The sequence below is a fragment of the Porites lutea genome, chromosome 2 (genome assembly GCF_958299795.1).
Source record: "Porites lutea chromosome 2, jaPorLute2.1, whole genome shotgun sequence".
NCBI classification, from domain to species: domain Eukaryota; kingdom Metazoa; phylum Cnidaria; class Anthozoa; order Scleractinia; family Poritidae; genus Porites; species Porites lutea.
In genome coordinates, this window is record NC_133202.1 from 26,033,956 (window position 1) to 26,040,638 (window position 6,683).

Below are 6,683 nucleotides of genomic sequence, written 5' to 3' on the forward strand. Positions count from 1 at the left end.
TTTTATGACAGGAGCCGATTAATCGGCTCCTGTTTATTGTCCGATCTTTAAAAAAAATTTTTTTGGCCCTTTGGGCCTCCGGTTTGTCCAAACATAAGTGGGGGGGGGGGGGGGGGGGAGGGGGGTGGCCTCCCCTGGATCCGCACTGGTAAAGTACTAAGTAATAGAGAGATTTAGATTCTGAGACGAGGACGACTACGAAAACGAGATTTTCTCAATACTAGTGCTCGTGCGTGAATCATCGTCACTTTGGCGGGAAAACGTAATAGCCGTCGTCATTCTACAACGCGTTTTAGCGAGAATGTCGCAGTTGCGGGAACAAGTTATCAAATTTTTGAACGGTTTAATCATATTGCGACCTGGAAAGGGCTAAACCTTCTCCAATAAAAATAACCGCAATAAATTTTCAGGTGAAAAATAATACAATGAAGCTTTCTGGGTTGAATATTTTTCGAGAATAAGCAAAACAACTTTAAGTTAAATCTCGCACTTGAAGTCGTCCGCGTCCTCAAATCTACAGCTCTCTAATCAGTTCAGCACAGAATTTACCAAAAACAGCAATATCCTCGTGATATAGCCCCTTTAAAAAATGTTTTTACAACGTAGTATGACGTAGCTGACGAGAGAGAGTCTAGAGACAATTGCCCCTCATATTCAAGATAAGCTGTAAATTGAATGCCTCTGTTTTATTGTTTGATTTGAGTTTATCTCTTTTATGGAAATCTATCTTTTGGACAAAAAAGGGAATTTGAAACTTTCCAATTTTTGAAAACGCTCAACCTTCTCTGCTATAGCGCTTTTGGAAGAAGAACGTCTAACTCCAGACGTAGAATAATTCACTGACTTGTAGACGAATATGCTTGATGTATGACTGCTGGTGACTTAGACAGCGACATACGAACTCGAGTTGATAACTGAGACCTGTAGAGCTCTAAGTTACTTCTGAACCAGCAGATTTCCGATTTTTATAAACGTTTTCGCCGGTGTGCATGTATAGATGAATTAGTATGCGGTTTTCTCCTCCTCTTTACTTTACGATTTCGATTCGCAGCCAACGCATGATACTTCCAAATTTAGCCTTTGAACAGTTGAGGTTGCTTTGTTTCCTCGTTTCAGTTTCCTATCAGGATCCGTGTGCTTTTCGTTTTCTACCTTATTTATGTGTTTTCTTGAACTCGCATGCCCAATCTGGATTAAAATTAGCTTAAATACTACATGTTCAGTGTTCTAGCTATATCGCTAAAAATATCCTAACTACAACTTGCTTGGGTTATTTAGCGTCCTTGGCAACGGAGACAAATTATCGTTATGAGAACCTAAAATTTTGCTTAATATTTTTATCGGGAAATCTTACATCTCTACTAGTTTCGTTAGTTTGTTTCGATCACCATGACAGCCGCAAGGTCTCGAAAGTTTTTAAAAAGATAATCGCTTTAAATTTTATGGCCTGTTCCGATCTCCAGCGTTGCGTTTGCATCATAGTAGAATTCAGTACAAAGATTTCAAAATTTTGCTTCTGCAAACTAAAACCAAAAATACATTAAAAATATACGTATTTTTCCCTTTTGTAATTTTTTAATAATGAACACTTGGAAACCGGGCTTTTAATCTATTTTCGTGAAAAATCGTTTGACGGGAAACGAAATTACGAAATTCGTTTTGAAGTATATATGCGTCTTTAGCATTGTTTGCGAAGATATTTTGCAATAATCCTACGACTGTAGTATTTTTTCTAAGCCTTTTAAGTGCTGATGATCAACTTTCCTATGTTCTTTTGATGGAATTACGGTGCGATGTTTACAATTCAACGATTTAAATTTTTAATGCAAAGTTCTATATTTAGCGGACGTTGTTCAAACAAGGACGTGTACCGATATATAGATAAAGCCAAATAATAAACACAGCTTTTTTTCGTCTAAACCTAAGTTGCAGTGAAATATAGAGTAGAGCATTTACCCGGAAATTTCGAAATATTGCATGGACGATTTGGAAGTCATTTGTGTATAAATCCATAAAAACCGAAATAAAGCAATCAAAGAGCTATTTTTGACCGAGTTTCGCAACCGCATTCATTCGCAGACTGTCGGATTTATTTGAGCGCTTATTAAACAAAAGCCCCGATATTTTAACTAAATGTCATGATTATAGAGGTTATGCTATTGATATTTTAATTTCTTTTGTCTCGCAAACTTATTTTTAGCGCCCAGTGTCATCAGCGAACCGCTGTCATTAGCTGGTGGCGGAACGGCTCGTTGACCGCTCCGATCGCCATGCCGATTTTTATCAAGCATCTATCTCCGCTGATCTAGCTAAAAGCCCTCGTTTGTTGTTTTCGCTTTAACCAAAACGAATAAATAAATAAATTGTTTCAGTTTTCAAACATTTAAGAATAGAACAAAAAGAGTTAAGATTATTGAATTGTTTCCTTTTCTCAAAAGTCACACACCCAAACGTCTTTACACCTCATATATGTAAAGTGATAACTCGGTTGCGAAGCAAACAGAATAATCTTATATCTGATCGATTCTGTTAAGGCCATTAACATTAATTGAATTCTGGACAAAAATTTATCTTGCGTGTTTTTCTCATGCCCTCGCAATAATTTTGAGCTTCTGCTGCCGGCTGATCGTAACGACTTCCAGCGACTCCAGTGGCAGATATCCAGGGCAGGGGAATGGGAGGCCCGGCCACCCCCGTTATTTTTAGACCATACTGAGGCCAGAAGGGCCGACAAAATTTTTTTTGGAGACCGGGTCTCCCCTTATCTCTGGGTCTGGATGACCGCCCACGCTCCTTATGTGAAGTCTGGATCCGCCACTGGACTCGTTGGCTAAATCGTGACTAAGTTCAAATAATTTGAGACTGACGGGTAGTGCCATTTGCCCTGACAGTTACGAGTAGCAAACTTTCACCTACTGGGGTTAAGAAAATTCAAAACAATTACAGAATGAGCTCAAGCATTCAGGCAACAAACAACTGCTTTTCTGATTTTTTTAATCAAGGTTTCAGATAAAGATTGGAACAGGGGTTAGAGCGCCCATCAGTAGGCTTCTGAAGGGGAAATATTGCGGCTGTTGACGAAGAAGGTGTGTGAATTTTATGTTGGTTGCTCCCACCTCTGTATACTCTCCCGTGTTTCAGTTACCTTGCTTTTTTTCCCTGTTCACATACACGTTTTTAATTACGTTTGATCATGTCTTGGCCATCTTCCTTGACTTAACCCTAGGACGTAGACGCAAACTCATACCTCCCCCCCTGTGGTACAAGGGGGGGTTGATGGAACCCCTCCCTAGAGTTTTTGATATGTTGAAGTATTTTGATACAATTTTGCCTTCAGTGTAAAGCCTTTGATCTTGACAATAGTTATACTTTAAAATGTTAAGGACGATGAGTTCTTTACGTGCATGTGCCAAATTTTGATCCACTGCTATCATCTATGCTAAAGTTATAGCCAATAATTCATTTTCTACAGGTAAGCCCTTTAGTCCCAGGCATTAAACTACTTGAGGTGGCAACCGCTCCCCTTGTACGTCTGAGGGTTAACCGTAACCTGTGTTATAGGTCCCATAACTCTCTATTCACAAAGCTGTTTTCGAGCATTAAAAGATTTTATTATAATTACCGGATCAGGATGTGCCTTTCGGACAATCATTCATAGCATGGAATATACTTTACTTTTAGTCACTTAATTTAGTCAGCTTAAGTTGTCTACAAGAGTTCTCTTGCATGATCACTATACCTGACATGACTCAATGAGGGAAGGACTGATACGCTACTCGGCAGCTGTTGTCACTTTTGGGGGGAAGGGCGGAACTTGAAGAAAGCTCGTAGAGTTGTACCACTAAGAGTCCCGTTCTACAGGAAAGCCACACACACTCTTTGTCAATACTGAGTCGCCGGCTGACATAATACGTTTATAGAAGCCAATAAACGTTCTCTATAACAAACACATTTCGAAGCGCTTAAACCTTGACACTTAGATCTGGAATCAGGGAGCGCAAGTATATTTTGGATTTCGCCGTTTCGGGCTAGCTCGAGTGTAGTGCCAGCCCACGAACGAGCGTCGAAGGCACGAGCATCAGAAGTCACCGAGAAGATTTAACTGGTGAAAAATCTATCTTTAGTCCGTTAGTTTTCTGCCCAAAAACGTATATTTAACAAATAAACTTGTGCTTGCTTTTAGCATAAAGAATGGACGTACTTTTGTAAATGCCAAATAAAAACATATCCGACGAAACTGAAAGGTGGAGCTGTAGCCCCTGGTTTTCCCTGTTTAAGACCAGAAAACTTGAAAACCATACGATATTCAGCAGTACTTCCTTGTTTAAGGTCAAATATGGGAGTATTCCCTGGGAGGTCACATTTGATAAAGGCTTCAATGAGGTAGTTGCATACTGTCTGTCTTCCGACTCCCAATTGCTACTGTTTGACTGTAAATTCATTTAGAATCGGTCATCGCCTCCTTTTTAGCAAGATTCTGATCAAGATTCGTAGGCATTGTCTTGTGATAAACTCCTAAAGCATCACTTAAGTAAGGAGATTTAGGGCAAACGATAAACCTCTTATATATTCGAGTTGAGAAATTATCAAAATAGGGAACGCGTGAGCAGATGATAAGCAGCTCAAAACAACTGTAGTGGATAATTAAACAATGGTGTGAATCCACCGATTTCCCTTTAGTTATAATGAACAATAAACGACAGAAAGGGAAAACTTGGTCACGTGGTACAGATTCACGTTCGCCTTTTGCCGAAAACGTGACTATGTTAACTCTAGTCAGCTGGATAATTTTTCCTTTTTAATCTCCAGTCAACCTAGCATAGAAGATTTGTCTCATTCTTTTTTTTACCATAAGTTCATCACAAAAGAGACAGCAAGCGTTCGCATGGAAATTAGAATCAAGAGTGACGTCATACTTCTCATAGTATTTTTAGAGTATTTTTTTCTTGGTCCTGCCTTTATAGGCCATTTTCACGCCGACGACATTTGACTACAACTTCCAGAGTTTATTTCGTTTTTGCTTTCTTATTTAAATTTGTCAATGCCGCTGAGCATTAAAAGTATTAACCCCAATTTGCACAAGAAAACAACAAACTGAAGGATTCTGGTAGTCCCAGTAAAATGACGTCATTGTGCAATTGACCTATTACGTAGTGCGTTAACTGGTTTAACTGGAGGTTCTTTAACAGGAAAGACAGGACAATGTTGATATGACGTCTTCCACAGGACCAGTAGATGGACTTCATCCACAGCCATGAAAAAATCCATGACGTCATAGAGTTACAGTGCAATGTTACCCGCCATTGTTGTTGACAAATTATTGAATAAAATTTATTGTAGAAATTTTTCTTCAGTGGTTGTATAGAACTGTATATGTATAGAAAATCACTGGTCCCACGGTTACTGGAAACTACCTGGAAGTTTTGTTTCCTTTGAAAAAGGCAATGACTTCCAAGACGGAACTGATGACTTTTTTCTCTCGGAATCAATCTTAAACAGGGGCTCCTGTCATAGAGTGTTCCATGCGGGTCGCGGCAGGGGATTGGGGGGACTTAGTGAGATCTAATAATATGGGAGGGGGACACGATAGCAAAGTACGGACCTATTTTCTAGATCTGTAACTGTGTAATATAATGGGAACCTAGAGGATAAACAAACTGGCTCGCGGACACATTTTATTTGTTGAAGGACAGTGTCAACAATGTGATGTTATATGTATGTGGACATGCCCAGACTTAAGAGACTTAAGAGCTAGTCTAGGTCGTGTCATGCGGATTCAGAAATAACCACAAAAAATAAACATATGCAGTGTTAAATATGTTATTCAGTATACTACATTTGGCTCGATCTAGACTGATACAAATAGACTGAAGAGACGAACGGACTCGAACTCCAGTTGAGGACTGTAGTTGAATGGATTATTAAAATTCAGAATAGAGGCGTGCCATGGTAGCGGGAGCACTCGACTATCTTTCGAAAGTAACTGATCGATGGATAGACACGTGTCACTCTTTTAAAAAGGACTCAAGATTTCAAACCCGTGAATACTTGCCCTTCTGGAATTACGTCAAGTGCAAGATGATAACAGCCAATGTAGCAGGCCATATTATCCGTGGGTTCTTTGTGGGAGAGTTTCCGCATTTTGTTCTTCTCGCAATGAGAGATATTCTTAATAGGGTCCTATCTGTGATAGATGATGTTTTATAGTTTGACAACTAGCGAAGTAAATTATGAATTAAGATGTGGTTTGCTGCCCACAACTAGAAATCCGTTCCGGTTCCATAATGGATATGACAGACTTGTAAAAAGTTCATTCAGCCTCCCGGCAGAGCTTTCTATCGACAACTAGTGTTTAAAACTTTTTTATCTAAGGTTTCTTAATTCTCTTCGGAAAACGCAAGATTGGTGGGTTTTTATATGCGCATATCTGTTTCTGTCGTAAATTATATTCCAAGTGGAGTTAGCAAACCGTTATAAGCATTGCGCAATTAATGACATAGTTAGACTGTCAAAAAAAAGCAGTGAAAAAGTCGGTGTTGCATTGTTGTTTTTGAAAAGCCTTCCAAAAATATCTCAATAATAAATAAATTGCAACAAAAAATGACTGATCCTATTTTAAGCTTATGAAATGCCTCAGCAAAAGAAAAAAAAGATGGAAAGAGAAGGCAGCATTCAGCAAGCGA